The sequence below is a fragment of the Crocodylus siamensis genome, chromosome 3 (genome assembly GCF_052110815.1).
Source record: "Crocodylus siamensis isolate JL-2025a chromosome 3, ASM5211081v1, whole genome shotgun sequence".
Classification (NCBI taxonomy): Eukaryota; Metazoa; Chordata; order Crocodylia; family Crocodylidae; genus Crocodylus; species Crocodylus siamensis.
Genome location: NC_143397.1, coordinates 92089855 through 92109102, shown reverse-complemented (window position 1 = coordinate 92109102; position 19248 = coordinate 92089855). Strand labels below are relative to the sequence as shown.

Below are 19248 nucleotides of genomic sequence, written 5' to 3'. Positions count from 1 at the left end.
AGAGCTACCATACCTGTAGTTTTCACCACACTATGTTGTAATGCCTAGATGTGACATGAGTTTTGCTTTCAAGAATTTGGGGTGCCATTCCCCTCAAACCCCTGTACCAATCTTCTTGAAACATGGCAGGCTTTATCTTCTCTGCAGAAGCTACCACCCCTGAAAAGTTCATCCAAATTGAACAAAAACTAACAAAGTTATAGATATTTTATTGTTTCCCCACTGTACCCTATGGCCAGATCTCTGAGGCGGCTCCAAACCGCTTCGGGAAGCCGAACAAGACAGCACTTTGACCCGGATGTGCCGCTTCAGACCCTGAAGCGTCCAAAGATTCTCCAGATCTGAAGCTCTGTCCAAAGCCTCACACAACCCTAGTGAATGAGACTGAAACTACAGCTGCCTCAATTTTCTTTTCATTAAAATATTTCCTCAAAGATAAATGGCATTTTGTGAAAAATGAATATTTTCACAAAAAATATACTTTTTGAAGAATTTCCCATATTTGATTAAAAGCACATTAGTAATTCAAATTTCAATTCCTTTTTTTTTTGCCCCCTTTATTTTTTGCTATAGAAGTAAGAGAGAAGAGAGATACTGGGGGATTTTTTTTTTTAAAGGATTTGTTTTTCATTTTTTGTAACTCCTTTAAATTTCTAATATTTTTTCTTGAAACATATTTTTTATTTTTCATCAGCCTTAGTAGTAAAATATTTTTCTTTTGATCAGCTACAACCTGGTTAATGTTCTGTCCTAGTCTCCAAAACTGTTTATGCAAAAATGCACAAGTATAATTTTGTCAAAGTTGTTAAAGGTGTATGTTATGGCAATCATACATGTAAATGGTCACATATGAATTTCTTGGAGGTGTAAAATTCATACAAAGATTATGTGTCTGATTGCTCATCTGCAAGGATCATGGTTTTCACTGATTAAAAAAATAATTCCCAAATTCTCTGATTTAAAAACAAACAAACAAAAGCCACATTTGTCCATGATTAAAAGAGAATGCCATATCAATCCAAATAATATATAATGGTATTTTGTTTTAATTATGGAAAAATGTGTATTTTAAAAAAACAAAACAAAAAACCTGACACCTTTAAATCACTGGAGTTTGGAGGAGAGCAGTGAATTAGAAAGCTTATTAAAATAGCAGCGCTTTAGTTTTGCAGTTCCAAAATACACAGCAAAGAGCACACACTACCTTTTTGGAGTCCAGCATTCTCATATACTCATGCACTACAGTCTTGCATGTGACACTCAACTTCATTTAGAGCTCTGTATTTTGGAACTGAAAAACTAAAGCACTGCTATTTTAATAAGCTTTCTAATTCACTCCTCTCCTCCAAACTGTAGTGATTTGAAGGTGTCAGGTGCTTTTAGAACTTTGGATTCACTTGGTTACTCTTGGTTTTCCTGCCAAATAATTATAATGCTATTCTCATTGATCAGTAGTTCCAGCAAAGTAAAAGAAATACAAGGAAAATATTTCTGATGTAATTAGTAACGGCCAAAGACTTCTTTCCCCCATGAAAAGGTGAGAGCAAAACTTCTTTAAGTTTTGAAAAATCAGGGTGTCTTGGTCACTGACATACCTGTGACCTTCACAAGTCACGTTCATCTTTTTTGCATCTTCTATGTCTATTAAACTGCGAGTTCTTTGTGGTTGGAAGAGTCTCTTTCCATCCATCTGTACAGTGTTTTGCACTATGGATCTGTGATCATGGTTGAGGCCTGTTGGACCTACTGTAACATAAAATAATTCATGTTAGTATAGTCACTGGGGGGAAAGAAAAGCTGAGGAAGGGGGCAGTATGTGGTTGAAATGAACTTTGCTAGACAAGTAACTACACAATATTAGTATAGTCCAGAATTGTAAAATAATGGCAAACTTAACCAGTCAAGTTTTCAAAAGTTTTAGCTATTGTTTTCAAGGACAAATCCTGCAGGTCCTTTTCCCATTTGAATTTTCCCTTACTCCTCTTTCTAGCAACCACCAGAGAGCTTAGTGTTATGCATTAGTTAGGACTTAAGGATTTGACCCTGTGTTAAATGCACATTTTCTGCTTCATAGGTTCCTGTCATTTGCAGCCAGTTGAAATTCAGCCTACCTTGACTCAGGTGTTCTCCATTTTTGTCAGCTGTTTGCATCCCACAGCTGGTCGCAAGAGCTGGTGTATGTGGCCATGGGGGATGCTTCTGGTAAGGAGCAATTCTGCATTGCATAGACTGACATAAAACTTGCTATGGCACCTTTTTCACTTGCTGCTGGTATTATGGGAATGACTGCATGAAAAGGTTATGGCTGGGCTTTTCTTACACCCTGCTGATGTCTGACTGCTGAATCATTGACTTGCAGCACTGACAGCTGGTATAATTTAAAGTGGCTTGCAGGCTGCTCCAAGCCATGTTGAGAAACCAGCTTAGCACATGACTAGCCCGGAAGTAGGGAAGTATAAAGAATTTTGCACCCTGTGCCCCACACCTCAGCTGTGTCCTGGGATCCTCAGCTGTCACTAAGGCTCTTGGCTGATAGATACAAATAGGCTTGAAAGAAAGAGAGAGAGGAAATCCCATTATTGAGGGCTGGGTGTGAAACTGCAGTGTTGTGAAAATGTGATCTCTAGTTCTAAACAATATCACTGAACAAAAAACAAATCAGTGCAGGAGCAGATGGCAATGTTTGCAGCTCTGGGATAGACTTTAGGCACATATTCACCATCTGCCTGCACAGCATTTTCTCAAACTTAGTATTTAGCAAAGTTTATTGCCACTAAGCTTATGAGCATTATGAGACAGATTACTGAATTCTTACATTCAATCACACATTTTTTTTAACAGTGTATCATAAGCTAGATAACAAGCTTATGGGGGCTGTGTAGAGCATATCTCCTCCTTGCTTCTCCCTTAAACAAATCCCCCTATGTTTATTTAAATTGCTCCTTTGCTTTTCCTAAATGATCGTCTTATAAAATATGCAAAATATACCTTTTTATAGACCTCAGAGGTTCCTCACTGGGTTGTTTTTTGCAAAAATGTGTGTAAGTTAATGGTGCTCTAAGTGTTCTCTGATACGTTGACACCTGTTGTTTCATTTCTCCTCACTTTAATAGATTTTCTCAGAAATGTAAAAGTAGTTTCCATTTCTGATGAGCCAACTACCACAAATTGCCTGTTCCAAGCTTCTGTCAATGTGGATCATTTTGTTTATAACCAGAGTAATATGTTGGCAGCTACTTGTTTGATAAAGCAAGCAGGGTGTTTAGTAGTCGGTTAATCTGATCATTCCAGACCTGATTATGAGCTTTGTCATAGCCTTTTAAAAGGTGGCTCTCAAAAATAATATTCTTACGTTGGCTAACCAGTGCCTCCGTTTTAGTTGTCTGATAACGTGTTTCCTTTCTGTCTTGCGATTTTCTGTTGTTTTGGTTTTGCTATTTGTGCTTATTGCTATCCCAAACATCTATTTTTCATTCATCACGTGGTATCTGGGCACCTTAGAAAGATTACGTTTACTGAAACACTTGATAATTCATTGTCCATTCAGTAGAGTGAAAAGATACATTTTTATCCTGTGCTAAACTAGCCTATGTTAGATAATGTGTGTTAAAATCCTAGTTAAGACATGACAGTTTTAGTTTTAAACCACATTGGCTAATGAAGGTAAACCCTTGGCTCCCCAAATATTTATTTGTCAGAAAACTCATTCTACAAGTTCATTATAATTAACATTTATTGTTTCCTTGCATTACTTTTTTTAAAAGAAGTTTCATTCATCCTGGGAGAAGAAACAATGCCCTGTGCTTTATGTCTCCAAGCAAACAACATGGTTATCAAATATTCATTATGCACAGTTGTGAATGACCTTTAAGCATCACATTATTGTTTGTATTCACCAGTTACTTAAGAAACTCAAATAAATTGCAGAAGTCAGGACCGGTTTGTAAATGATTCACTTAGTGTTAAAAGGACTACATTTGTAACAAATATTATTTCAATTGGTTACGGACTGACAAAAAACAAACTCTAATTTCTTTCTTTTAGGTCCTTTTCTTGCTTGCTTTAGTTAGTGCAATCTCTGTTTTAACTACAGATGAGTGAAAAATGGATTTTTCAGTTTGATGGCGAAAGCCAAAAAAAAAAGTCAAATAATACGTATATAAAAATTTCCTTCAACCCAAAATGAAAACTACCCAAATTGAAAAGATCAATTTTGGGGGTTATTTGACTCTTAAAAATCCTTTTGCCCTGTTTTTTTTCCTGTTAAATAGGCCTATTTTCATATGAAAAATGCTATTTTGAAATTAACATTTGAAAAGTAATATTTAAAAAAATTAAAACCCACCTTTGCCCTCATGTGCCTCCTTCTGGTTATATACTCACCAGGGAGCCTACTCCTGCTGCTGCTTCACCCCATTGGGCATGTCTACACATGCATTTACATTGGCTTAAATTTACTGCACAGTAAGTTACTGCACAGTAAGCAGGAATAAGCTGGCATCTACATGTGCAGGTGTAAAGTGCATTAATGCCGTATGTGGACTGACTTAGGACTACAGTTACTGTGCAGTAAAGTATCTACACATGTGTGACTGCAGTAACTAATTGGTGTAAATTTGATACTTACATGATGCAGGTATCATATTTATGCTCAAGTCTGCATAGACTCCATATTTACTGCACAGTATGGGCATGCATGTGTAGATATGCACCCGTACTGTGTAATCATTTTGGTCACTGTGCAGTAAATGTGCATGTATATACGTGCCCACTGATAGCCCACTCCCCATGATGTTGCTTGTTCTTACCTCCATCTAAATCTCTCTCTCTCCTTTTGGGGTAGCACCCAAGAGTTTCTTTTTCAGCCTTTGGTGTCCTGCTTTACTAGAGGTTGGTTGAGGAATACAGATGCACCTATTCCTTTGGGTTCTGTTAAAAAACAGCCACTTTAGCTGGTTTTTCACCCATCCCTTGATCCTTTCTTGGTCTGTCTCCTACCTTGATTCCCTTTCTGGCATCGATCTCCCAAGCTGCTTTTCCTAAGTAACACAAAGGACCCTCATCAAGTTTTTTGCTACAAGATGTTCCTTCTTAATGGCTCTTCAGCATCTGTGAGCTCAACTGTCAGGTCCTCTGTCTACAGGTTGACTTTGGTAGTGATAGCCTCTCTAGCTGCTTCACTAACAGCTTATGGGCACTAGCAGATGCAAACCAGAACAGGTTTTCTGGCAGGCTACAACCTATTGCTATTCCTTAGTCTATCAGGTCTCCCACAGTCTCTTTGTCTTCCAGCCAACCTCTTATTGCTGACTGTTCTACATCTTAAATCCAGTTGCCCTGAGGTGAAGCAGGCAGGGCAAATTGAACTGCGTTGTCAGTCTTAAACTTTCTGGCTCTTAAATGGGTGGTGCTCTGTTAGTGCTGTAGTCCTCTGGAGAATGTGTTCCTCTGTCCATTTCAGGCTAATCAAGCCAAGGAACTGATTCCTGGAACTAAGCGCTCACCCTACTGACTATTCCTATAACCCATGATGATACAGCCGTTAAGTCAATCATGTCAAAGTTGGACTCCTGAAACTGCACCATCAGGCAGAACCCCAGTGACTGTGACTGACAGCTGTCATGCACTACTCAAGACTCTTGTGGGACAGTGACCTTTGGACTGGGTGGCCAAGACGATGCTGGGGGATCACACAAGTGCGCCAGTGTGACCCTCGTTGGTGCCCCCTCATCCAGCACCTGACCTACCGAGACAGAAGGACAAGCAGGTGACCCCCTTCTGGAGGAGACCTTGCCCTAGAGGAAGCTGACCATCGACAGCAGACTCCAGTGCCTTGGATAGGTATAAACCAACATTAGTGCTACACTACTATTCCAGCAATTGTTTGAATATGTGTGTGTGTGTGTGTGTGCGCGCGCACGCGCGCTAAGGTGACCACAAACGCACATAACCCACCAGAATTTGTATTTATAATTTTATTAAAACTTCACATCCTGTCTAACAAACTATAATTTATGATGATCCTGTGAGTTGGTCCTTTGTAGCCAACAGTGTCAGGAAAGGAAGGGAAACTAGACTGACATAAAATAATGCATGAAAGCACTCAGATGCTGAAATGATGAGGGCCACCTATGTAGTTGAACAGAAATAGATATTCAAGTACACCATGGGCATCTATACATGTGCCCCAGAATGGAGGCATGTGCTCCATCCCTTTTTCAGTCATGCGGATCAATGGCAGTTATACTGCATGCTGCTTTTTATAAATATATAATTGTCTTTGCATGTTTTGCATGCACGACATTGCCCAAAACCAAAAATACATTTTTAGTGGTGATATTTCATGCTAAAAAGTCCTTTCAGCTCTAGTCACTACTGTCCTGGGCCTTATTCAAATCAATGTACTAGAATGAAAAGGTTCATTAACCTCTTACTAATCCGCAGATCTATATAATTCCTTGAAATAAGCATTACTGCATGCATGGTTTGCTTTAACTGATGCCTATCAATAGGAAAACATTGAGTTCTTTTCAGGACAAATATGCATACTGTAAGCAAACTGGGTCTATTAAGTTTTTTAATGTATGATTTAATTTTTATTACTACAGGTAAGGCACAGCTCACAGGCAGTTGTCTATTTTTACAGGTCTAATTTCTTTTCTCACCAATTTATTGCCACCCTGAAGAATTAAAGTGCTTACATGACTGTACCTCTGCTGCCAGCTTGTTTAAAATCTTTAGCTTAACTACCTGGCTTCTACATGCACACGCATGTACGCGCCTCTCCCCACACACAAACACACACACACACATGCAATACCTCCAGCACTTGTTAATTGCTGCCATTTTATGTCTCAGCAGATACCATGTGGGTTCTAGTCTCAGCTCTGCCTCAGGCCTGGTCTGAAGCCCACTGAATTGACGGGCCTTGATCATAACTTGATATACAACTAGTCATAAGATTTATCACTGAATTTCCCAGAGTTTTCATTATTTTCCTTCAGTTTTTCCATCTGTAAAACTGTATAATGCTACTTTCCTATCTTGGTACAGCTTTTGGATACTTAGGTATAGAGCATGTTATAGAATTCATGGCTTGTATTTATTTACATGTAATCCTTATTCATAGTTTCATAGTTGGTAGTGTCGGAAGGGACCTGAGCAGATCATCAAGTCCAACCCCCTGCCATGGGCAGGAAAGGATGCTGGGGTCAAGCGACCCCGGGTAAGTGATTATCAAGGCTCCTTTTGAAGACCTCCAGGGTAGAGGCAAGCACCACTTCCCTTGGAAGTTGGTTTCAGATCCTAACTGCCCTGACTGTGAAGTAGCGCTTCCTGATATCTAGCCTGAATCTACTCTATCAACTTATGGTCATTATTCCTTGTTACTCCTGGTAGTGCTCAGGGGAACAGGGACTCTCCCATAGCCTGTGAAATTAAGAACCTTGTGAGATTTTCTCTGAGGAACAGGCGACAAGGAGTCGGACAGTCAATAAGCACTCTTGTGTACTCATTTCCAGTCTCCTGGAGTGCCCCATATCAGAACCAGGAGACTGGGGACTTTGCACACCCTACTGGAACCAGAATCCTGGGAGTCCCTGCCCTCACTTCCTCCCCAACCCTGGTCTGAACAAGGAGACTGGTGGCTGAATGGTGCACAGGGATTCTTACCCTTCAGCCCTCATGACAGGAAAGCACTCATTTGTCCACCTTGCTTTCCCCACCCTGCCCCTGAGCAACCCCCTGTCATACTCCATAGAATGGGCATACACAAGAAAAAGCACTTCAACGAAGTCTCTGTTTTCACCGGTGTTATTTTTGGAGTGCTTCATGAGGTGTGTAGGTGTATCTGTCTGCTCATTGTCTGAAGCACTTCAAAGGTGTCTGGTGTGTGTCAAATGTTACATCTGGCCAGGGCCAACATTGCTTTACCTCCTTTTCGCCCTGATAAACTCTTGAGAACCTTGCTCAGTTCATACTCACTCAAGGTGCTTGCTTGTGTAAAGCTGAGTGAAATCTCAAGACAGAGCTTATAGTTCAGCTTTACTTGCAAAAATACACCATCTTCTTTCCTTCATTGGCTCTGTAAACTTTTAAATCTAAAGACTGACATTTAATTTCTCATACTATGTACATAATATATGAAATATGGTAATTTACTTGTCCATGTTGTGTATGAATTGTTGCATGGAAGCTCTGGGTACAAATGTTTCCCTTCTCTTCTGTATAATTTTTGAAGGCTGTTTTGGGAATGGATTTGATAGGCTCAACCAGCAAATATGTAAGTTAGACTGATTTTGAAAAATTGCTTCTTTTGAACAACAGGCAATTTCAGTACCTCATTTGCAGATTAGTCAACAACTTCTGTCCACTATGCGAAACAATCAGAAACTTGGCTACTTCACCAAATAGGCAGTAAAATAGCTTATTTAGCAAATGAAATTAGAAAATTTCATTTGCTCACTTTGCAAAATCAGCAGCAATGTGTTGCTTAAAGATGTGCTTAAAATATTTTGGTAGAGATGCTATAAATCTCTGAAAATATCCTGAAGGAAAGGCAAGGCTATTTCTGTTAAATCAACCTAAAAACATTTGTTCTTTATAAAGCAATGTTTATGATTTATTACACACTCTCCCTTGCCTATATTATAACCTTTGGAAAGCATTAACACTCTTTTTTCCCAGTGGTTTTAATGTCTGTTGTCTATCTGCACACATTATTTCAGACATAATATAGGTATTTGCATATTAGCGTTACTGCATTCTTACTGCAGAGCCCAGAGATGTAGGACAATGTGGCATGCATTCACTGCTTCACTTTAGATGATGCTCTGTCTTGTGTTGTATAGCTGCATGAAATAACCCTATTTCTCATTCCTCCAGTGCAACTCAAGTGCAGCAGTGGGAGGACTGGAATTCAGCATGCTCAAATACAGAAGGTACCATGTAAGTATCCCCACAGATCAGCCACTGCCTCAAGGCATGCTTGGCTGGATAGGTGCATCTGTAGCACGAATAGTTGGAAGTAAATTAGAAATCAGGGATATGTCTCCATATTTTGTTCTGGTAGGACAGTCCAAAGCTTAGCAACACTCCATTTCTTCATGCCTCTCTGTTAGAAATGAAAGTGCCAGATGAATAACAATGGAATTGAAATCTTCGGTCTATAAATACTTGACCTTAGGTCAGAGATGCCAAGTATGTGGGGGCATGAGGGCCCTGGCTCCCCGTCACCTGAAATGTGTAAAACTTTCCATATGTCCATCATCTTAGGTCTGCCCTGGCAAAAATAAAAGTTGGCACCTATGCTTTAGGTACAACATGGGCAGCAGAAATGCAGGTTACCTCCCAGTGCTTTGATCTGCTTAAACTGCATGTGGACAGACCTGACTCCCAAGACTATGAGCACAGTTCACTTTCTGCAACCATTCATACTGTGGTGTCTCTTCAGACACTGAAGAATCCTCCGGTGGCAGTGCTTCTGGGTGATCTCAACAGTATTCTCCACCAGGAACTAAACTGAGACCTTCCTCTTATGTCACCTTTGTCAGCTAACAGCCTTTAAATAGCAGATCCTTACGTTTCTGCTGACACACGCAAACAACAGTTGTACAAAATGGATACAAATAATTATTACTGTTGGGGATTAATTTATCTCATAAACAGATCTGCAAATTGCTGTGTTTGCTGCAGCTGGACAAAGGCTTTTTCTTTTATTGCTTTCTGTTTGTTTGCAAGAATCATTTTAAAAATCACGTGGTTTCACTCAAATACTGTACTTGATTAAATATATCCCAGTCCTATCTCTCACATGCGTGCACGCCCCCACCCACCTACCCACTTACAATTGTTTTTATGGTAACAAATAGCATTTTTAAGGGAGATAAATTTGCACTTGCTTTAGGTGAAAAATATACAAATTATGTGTTTTTATCCTATAAAAAAATTCCCTGAACTGTGTTTTGTCAAATATACTACCAAATGCAAAAGTGAGTTTTCTGTGACAAGCCATAAAATGATGAATGATTTGGAATTCTTAAGGGATAGAGTGTTGCTGTTGTGATGCCACTTATTAGACCAACTGTGTAGCTGGGAGAAATGTTGGACCAGTTTTCAGGCACAGAACATCCTTCTTGGATTTCTAAAGGTCAGAGTCATAGTTCTATTTTGTCCCTATTTTTAATATTAAGTATTATTATTGTATTGTACTCATGCGTGGGTACTCCATCTGGGATGCTGGAAGTTATGTTATGCTCAGGAAGCTTGATTATCCATGTAGAACTCTGTATTCTTGAAGCCAAACTTTCACCTCACTTGCATAGTTTTCACCCTTTTGTGGCTCCATTGATACCAGTGGAGTTACTCTGGGTTTACATGGATTATGGGCTGGCCTGGGGCATTGTCACAAGCCGGATGTATTGGAAATGGAGTTACTGAGTTGCCTCAGGAGAAGCCTAGCATACAGTTTGTGACATCTTCCTCCCCATTTATTTTGCTAACCCTACATCTGATACTACATCCCTCGCATGTCAGTGCAGATTTAGTGTCTGGAGAATTATTGGGATTCTGCTGTCTCACTACCCACCAGATAGCTGTTATTATGGAAGGGTCTTCTAGAGATGCAGGAAACAAGTGCATGGGGACATGGGAGCAAGTTATACGGATTCAGCAATCATTGTGAGTAGAGAATTTGTATAGAACTGCTTCCCTTCTGTTGCTGGACTGGCTTTGCCTCTGTTCCCTCAGCCTCTAGTGAGAGTTATTATAACAACACTTCTTTTATAGCAGATCACTTTCTTCATCAACGTCTAATATTTCTCTGTGAATCCCACTGGGACTTCTCTCTTCTTACCTGAAGGAATTTTCAGCACTCCCACAGATGTAGCTGTCCAACAGTTCTCCAGTCTTTCAATTTGCCTCTGCAAGCACCATTTAGCCTGTTTTACAGAAATCACAAAGTCCTTATTACCTTTCATCATTTCAGATTTATTCTTAGGCTTCTCAGCTTGACTTTTTATACCTTTTATTTGATTATCTAGCCATACACTCTTATTAAGGGAACAGTGTCTTCTAGCTAAAGCATCGAGCTAGGCTCTCTGAGTTCTATTTCTAGTACTGCTGCACACTTTGTGATCTCATGTAAGCCTCTAACCCTTACTCAGTCCCTATTCCCTACCTGTAATGGGGGTACCACTATTTTCCTTACTTGCAGGCATTTTCTGAGTCATAGGTCATTAAAGTGCTTTGAGATAACTGGATAGAAGTGATATACCATTATCAGTCTTTCAACACTCCTTTAAAAATATATTGTTAATATTGTCAGGCTCTTTATAACCATTTTATGAGGAAGATTTACTCTGGAGTTGTTCTCAGCACCGTATTATTTTATTAAGGCTGATCTGCAGACAGGAGCATTCCACATCCCCAGAGCACATAGTAGCCTGGGACAATTGCCTCTTCTACTCTTTGGGCTCATCTACACATGTGCATTTACTGTGTAGTAACTGAAATTACTGTGCAGTATGGGTGAATGTTTACAAGTGCAAACCTGTACTGTGCAGTAAATATAGTGACTGATGCTGACTTGAGCATAAATCTGCACTCAAATTTATGCCCAATTAGTTACTGCACAGTAACACATATGGATGCCTTACTGAGCAGTAACACTGTGTATGTGGACTGACTTGGGACTAGCTTTAGTCCCAAGTAAGTCTACACACAGTGTTAATGTACATTAACGCCTTCATGTGTAGATACTGGCCTATTCCTGTTTACTGTGCAGTACATTTAAGCCAGTGGAAATGCACATGTAGGCACACCCTTTATATACCTGCAATCCTAAATAGCTACAGGAACACAGTGAAAGGTAGATAACATGTTGAATAGCTGCCACAGAGGACCATCAATTTGGACACTGAGTAAGCCAAGACTTCTGTGGCAAAAAAACAGTATTTGGAAGCAATTAACATTTGTAGAATATTTATAAACTCAAGGGGAATGGATCTTAGAATCTTGAAAATGTTTTAATATATGTCTTCTGGGTTAGTTTGTAGTACAAAACAAGACCCCAATTTAACAGAACAATTTCTCTGGCCAGCACCAAGAATTAAACCCCACTGAAGTCAGCATTCTTTGAGACCAGTGAGTTATTTTCTGGTCTGGAGACAAGGAGAATGCATCAGAACTGAGACAGGATATGTCACGGGTACAGAACCATAAATATATACCATTTTAATAAATATCATATCATATCATATCAATGATTTTCTTTTAATAAGTTCACTCTATTTGATTAATTTTCCTTTAAACTCTTTATCTGTTAATACAAGAAATAGGTGCTTCTAATTCAGTGATTCTTTAATTTTTGTTAGCCATATTGTAAACACATTATGAAAATGTATGTTGTATAGGAGTGTAGGTATTAATATGCACAGCTTGCCTTAGGGGTGAGTGACGTGGGTGACCACCCAGGGCAATGTGGTCATGGGGGCACCACACATGCACACACACATATGTGTGAACAGCCCCCACTTACAGCAGTGCTCTCCTCCCATCCCTCCCTGGGCAATCCCCAGGCAGAAGGAGTGGTGCCCATCTCAGCCTGCCCCTGCCTCCAGCAGCTGCTTAGGGGGAGCTGGGCCAGACGCATGTGGACAGGATGGCACCCACTCTAGTCCTCTTGTCTTGATCCTGCACAGAAGCAGCAGTGCTTGTCCACCTGCCTACCTGGCACATCATGCTGCTGTACCTCACTGGACTGCACCCCATGCCCCTGCCCACCTGCCTCTCCCTTTGCCTGCAGCAGCACCACTCGCTTGGGGTGAGGGAGGTGGAAGGGTGCAGCAAAATACAAGTTTGCCCAGGGTGCCATTTTGCCTAAGGTCAGCTCTCTCGGTCACTTGTATAGGTGAGGAAGCTGAAATAGACAAAGGCCAGTAGGAAAGTCCAGATTACAATCTGAGTTTCTTGGGTCCCTGTATAATATCTTATGTAGTGGCCTGTAGTACATCTTCTTTACTGGTTGTATTATTATTATTATTATTTAGATCACTGCAAAATCCTTCTTCTGTTGATTTTTCTTCGACTACATGAAAATGTTTCCATATGCAACAACATTTTCACAGGCATTTTATTATGAAACGAACAAATTTGTAAGACTGGCATGTGAAAAACAAAGCCACTCCATGATCAATTTAGTTACCAGCCAGTGAGATTCTTTATTTTACACTAAACAATCTGTTTAGTGAAAGCTCTTCCAACGTATATAGGGGATTGCTGGCATTGGGCTTTGCCCAGGCTGAAATTATCTTTATGAAGTTTTACATAGATGCATTTTGGAATACTTATGCTGGACAATATGACAAACCAGAGCAAATGTAGTATTTACACAACTTTATATATTATGCAGTACTTGTTTTCAGTTTTATAAAAAAAAGCAGCTCTAAGCTTTGCTCTGTATATATGTCTGTGAGATTTTACTCACTAATTTCAAAACAATGGATATACATACCATTTGGCTGTATAGAATGATAATAGCAATGAGTCTACTTTCAAGCAGGAAAAGCTCTTACAATGTTACTTTTCATTATTACAGATCTGGAGTGACAAAATACTTTTTTGTCCATCTAGAAATAAACCTTGCAAAACCAATTACATATTTTTATGTAAAAAATCCATCTGAGTAGATTATTCATGTGTGTTAAGATTCTCTTTGATCCTATTTTTAATGCTTCTTGTTTCAAAAATAGGCTTAGAAAGGCATGGTTCTGAACTGAGTAATACTTAAGGTGATAGTTAGGACTGTCAGATTGATCCTATATGTTCTTGCTTCTCAGACTTGTGTTGGAAGACCTTTAAATGCTTACTGTGATAGCAGTGGATTAAATATGTGTTTTAAATACTAAACAATAAAGATAACTGGATATATAGTCTGTGTTTAGTTGGCAATATAATTGGGGAACTGTTATTCTGAATTCTAAACAGTAGGGCTAATCAGATATGCAGCATTTGCTTATTGGTAACAGGAGTTGGAAGGAATCAGTTGTCCTTCATAGATTCTACATTATTCTACATCACTGCAGCTTTAAAAAGTAGCTTTTGAACTAATAATAGTTGAAAATATTTGTTTATTTAGGCTCAGAGCCCTGGTATGTTCCCTTTCAGGGGTGCCCAGTCAGAGTATAATGCTGCAATGTCATGTGTCTGTGTGATAACTTGTGTATTCCCTGGTAAAACTGGAGATATCTATTTTAAATAGTAAGAGTCAGAATTTTGATTAAGGCATCTATAATAATGGACAAAAATAAAATGGTAGTGTTTTACAGTGCTTCCTCTGAAACTGACAGCGGATTAGATGTGAATTGTTTATATGTTTAGCTAGAGTCAATCTCTCTATTTCTTGGCAGCCAAACTGAAACAAGCAACATTCAGCAGCTCTTTGCAGAAGATCTTGTAAATGTATCAAATGTTAAGGGACCCTATGCAGAAAGTGGTTTAAAAATAACTAATCACATTTCATGAACTAATTAATGGTGATTAATGATGATTCAGTGTCCAAAATTAACTTGGTTACTCAGAGGCATTAGAAGGACCAGAATGAAGTCAGCAACAAAGAAAAAGAAGAGTAACTCCTTTTACATGAGTCCAGGAGAACAAAAGTAACCATAAATAGCTTTGAGAAGACACAGTGGCTGTCTTTTTGCTTTGTGCTTCTATAGAGACTAGCACATGTCCTTCTGGCCTATAATTTAAGGCTCCTAAATGCTACTCTAATATACGTAAAAATTAAGAGAGATGAGGAACAAGCTTACATTTCTCACTCAAGCATAGCTCTCATTGACTTCACTGGGAGGCTTTCCTGAGTTAAGAATCAGGTAAATAGAGATGTAAAGTTGACAGTATTTGGAGCTATCAAGAATAGGTACGTATGTGGAATATAACCTTTGTTGACTGACTTTTAGTTCTGTATGTGGTACAGAACAAATAATGCAGATAAAAATAAAGTACTGTCAGGCAATAGTTCATAGTTCCTTTTACCCCAGAGGAGGAATTTTATTTTTGTTTTACATGATTTGTTTTGTATATAGAGTAGCACTACTCTTCTCTGAGGCACATTTGCCTCTGAAATATTCACAAATAATACTCCCTGCAATGAACTTTGACTTTGCTGAACTTCTCTTCTCCTGATGCTGCACCTGCCAGGCTGTTGTTGGGGACTGGATGTGAATAAATCAATTGAAACTGAATCCAGACAAGGAGGAGATGATGGTGGTGGGAAGACCACTTGATTTGGGGGACTGAGATATCTATCATGATTGGGGTTCAGCCTCCCGATGTCACTCAGGTTTTCAGCCTTGATGCTCCTGGTCCTCTGCTGCACCTGGATTTTCAGGTGGCAACTACAGCTATGAATGTCTTTCACCAACTCCATCTGGTGAAAAGGCTGTGATCTTTTATTTCAGACTCTGGTCTGGCCACCATTATTCATGCCTTTATAACCACAAAGCTGGATTCATGCAATATGCTCTACATAAGGCTCCCCTTGAAAACTGCCTGGAAGCTATTCCTGGTGCAGAATGTGGCAGCCCACTTTCTGATGGGGTCTGGCTGCCAGGAGCACATAACTTCAGTCCTCCAGCATCTGCACTGGCTCCTAGTAGTTTTCTGGGCACAATTCAAGGTGCTGGTTTTGACCTATAAGACCCTACATGGCCTGAACCTTACAAGCTCTAAGGTCAGCTGAGAGCAGCCTTCCACAAGTACCATGAGCACACCAAGTCCACTTGGTGAAAATGCTTGGGAGGTCAGTCTTGGCAGTTGTTTCTCAGCTCTGAAACTCCCTTTCTTCTGACACCTACTAGAGCTAGACATCTTCTGGAAACATTGCAAGATCATTCTGTTTGGGCAGGTATTTGCAATCAAACCAAGGTGGAGGTGTTGGTAAAGCGAATCTGCTTTATTTTGTTATATTTTGTTTTGCTTATGCCCTTTTAAATTGTTCTGCATCTCTTGCTGAAAGAGCCTTTTTGGAAAGGGCAGTATATACATTGCATAAATAAGTATGTACATACATACATACATATATACATACTTACATGCCTATCTGGGCTCCAGGTGCATCACACAGTATACGCACTAATTCATGTGGATAAAATAGAAATTCTTCCTAATCATCACTCAAACTAAAACCAGGTTCTTTTTTTAGAGATTCTACAAATTTCAGTCTGTAAGTAAATATACTCTCTATTTTTGTATGCACACATTTCTGCTCTTTCTGAATTAAACTAAAATGATGAGGCAATGTTTATTTTTCAAAATATCTTATTTCCAACCTGTCTGAAGGAAGGGAAAATTGAATAACTCAAGGGAAAAGTTCCTCTCATGAGATTTCCATCTCATTTTTCTGCTGTGTTTATATAGCAGCCTGCAGTCTCTGAAGGAAGAGGACAAGCTAGATTTGGATCATGCTTCTCTTTTAGCAACAGGTGTACTTACAGAAGGAAACCTGAAATGGGGCCAGGGTGCAAAACTATTAGGGAATTAAAATAAATAATTAGCAAATTAAACTGCAGAGAAATGCATGCAAAGGATTTGCAATGCTAGAGCATTCATTTTTGATGCAGCTCAGGGTGAGAGACAGTAGGTGCATCTACACATGCAATTAATGTGATGCAATGAACTCCTGAGCCATTTGAGCCAGGAGGAAAAAGCCGACTCCTCCATCTCAGATCTTCTGCAATAGAGTTTTTCAAAATTTTTATTCCCATAAAAGAAAAAGAATCACTTTCCACCCAAATGCATTTCCTCCCTGGGAAATGGGGAGATTCTGCATTTGTGCAAAGTCTATTATGCACAGCTAGTATGAAAATTCACACACCGTATTCATAGTATTCATTAGCAGTTCTCTAACTATTTGCATATGCAAGTATCTTTATATGCACTCACCACATGGTAAATAATGTCAGTGCACAATTGTGTGCCCCCTGTTTTTTGCCAAAACAACCTTCCTGGAAAAGTGTCCCCCTCTTTCCTCCTCTCTCTGTAGACCCTAATTGCATATTACTTGATTTAATTTCCAAAAGAAAAATAGAATCATAGAAAATTAGGATTGGAAGAGACCTCAGGCAGTCATCTAGTCCAACCCCCTGGTCAGAACAGAACTATCCCCAACTAGATCATCTCAGCTAAAAGCTTCGTCTAGCCGGGTTTGAAAAACCTCTAAGGATGAAGATTTCAACATCTCTCTGGGTAACCTGTTCCAGTATTTAACCACCCACCTAGTAAGCAAATTCTTCCTAATATTTAACCTAAACTTCCCTTTGTGCAACTTGAGACCATTGCTCCTTGTTCTGTCATCTGCCATCACAGAAAACAGTCTAGCTCCATCCTCTTTCAAAAAATGGGAATATTGATCTCCAGCCAACTGTTTTTCCACTTGGGTTTTAAAAAGGCCTATGTCCTACAAAGGAACAGGAGGAAAGGGTCAGACTCCGGAATTCTATTCTTTTGTTTTTCCAAGTTAAAACATTTCTTTCCTTCACAAGCATGAGAGGGAAGGCAGCAAATCTTGCTAAATTTGGGAGTAGTTGTCTTAGACCACAGCAGTGATCCAGGTGATCAATATTGTATTTTAAGCTGTGACCAGTACTGGCTGCTTCAGAGGAAGAAATCCAATCCATACAGGCAGTTTCCTCCTCAGTAACTAAGGGTTGGCTTATTACCCAATTCATATGTGTATGCACTTCCAAACTTAACCCTAACTATGAATATTGTTGATCTCTAATCCTTTTTTTAAACCTCCTGAATCTTACCAATGCTGTCTTGTAGCAATATGTTCCATAGACTGTCTGTGCATTTGATGGGGTATGAGAGGATGAATGGAAGTCTTTACTCTACCTTCCCTAATCATTCATTTTCATTTCATATACAGCCAAAGCCAAACAACTGCACTCCAGTCAACATCATATTGTTTCTGCAGTACAATGTATTTCCTTCTCTTAGAGTTCTGCAGAGTTTTTGCTCTTTTTGGACCTGGAAATCTCTTGCTGTTTTTTGAGAACTCTAAAAATGTGTCCCCATTTGGTAGCGTTGGAGTGATGTAGCTATGATAGTCCAGAAATTATGTAAGAAGCTAAGATATTTTTGGTGGTATCTTGTATTGGACTAACTATATAGTTGGGATAAAGTTAGACAAGACAATGCCTTGCATTTGAAATCCTGTCTGTCTTTATCCCAACCATGCAGTGCTGTATCCAATAAAAGATATCACCCCAAATAATCCTTGCCTCTCTCAAAAATACCCTTCTAAATGCCCTTTAAATTGCCATCTATTTTTTACCTGTGGATTTGCAGTCATGTTGTATGTGGTTACCGATCAACCGTGTTTTCATCAATGTGCAGGAGTTGGTCCCAATTAACACAGTTGTTTGGAGTTCTATTGTACTCTTATTGTGACCTGTTCACTAAAATAATCATTCCCAGGCTTGACAGTCACTCTTTTGATCAGTTTTTTTCTCTATGATGTGATTCTTTCAAACCTTATGAAGCTGAACTTTGCAGGAATTCCAAAGGTTTGTGTTTTCTTATTGAAAAATAGTCTGGAAATAAAGACCAGCATTTATCTTGAAATAGGGGCCAGGCAAGAAAACTTTGTAAGGGGGGAAGGCTGGAAGTATCTTGCTCAGATACATGGTGCCAGTTGGAAACAGTTGTTTTTTACATCTAATCTAACATGATAAATATACAAAGTATTTTGGAAGTATTATTTTGCATTCTAAATATGTCATCTCTGGCAGGGTTGATTCAGCCATAGTCAGAAAGGGGCTGTCTGCACCAAAGACAATGAATGCATCTTACTTCTGAGTTGGGCGGCCGAATTTTAAGAAGGAACACCCAGGGGTACCCAAGAGCCTCTTCCACAGCATCACTATGAGGTAGGATGTAGATGCACAATTTATGCTTGTGCTGTATCCTATGAACAACTTAAAAGATCTTGGACTAGATCCCCAAATAGTGAAAATCAGCTGGGCTATTTCAAAATCCTTAAAGATGCATCTTCTTCTGTTTGGTGAAGATTTTGCCTCGTCCTCGTGCATCACAAAACTGAGTAGAGTGAGTACTGTATATAAAAACCTTGACAGAGCTGATATACTTTCCTTTCTCAAGGTTATATCTAGGAATCTGTTCAGGTTTCCAGTTATGATCCTTCAAAATAACAACGGTCATCTGATGGCAAAAGATCTGGTAGGT

The 19248-nt window shown here is 39.3% G+C and overlaps 1 long non-coding RNA gene across 3 annotated transcripts in view; it reads left to right on the top strand.

Moving 5' to 3' along the window:
- The window catches only part of LOC149868539 (uncharacterized), a 126113-nt gene extending 107196 nt beyond the window's left edge, over positions 1-18917 (top strand). For 2 of the 3 annotated variants that reach the window (XR_016441004.1, XR_016441003.1), the window contains 3 exons: positions 2075-2202; positions 8884-8946; positions 18795-18917. This is a non-coding gene — a long non-coding RNA (uncharacterized LOC149868539). Of the gene's footprint in view, positions 1-2074; positions 2203-5461; positions 5768-8883; positions 8947-18794 lie in introns of those variants that run through there. The other variant, XR_016441005.1, reaches the window with a different exon arrangement.
- Positions 18918-19248: the final 331 nt, after the last annotated feature.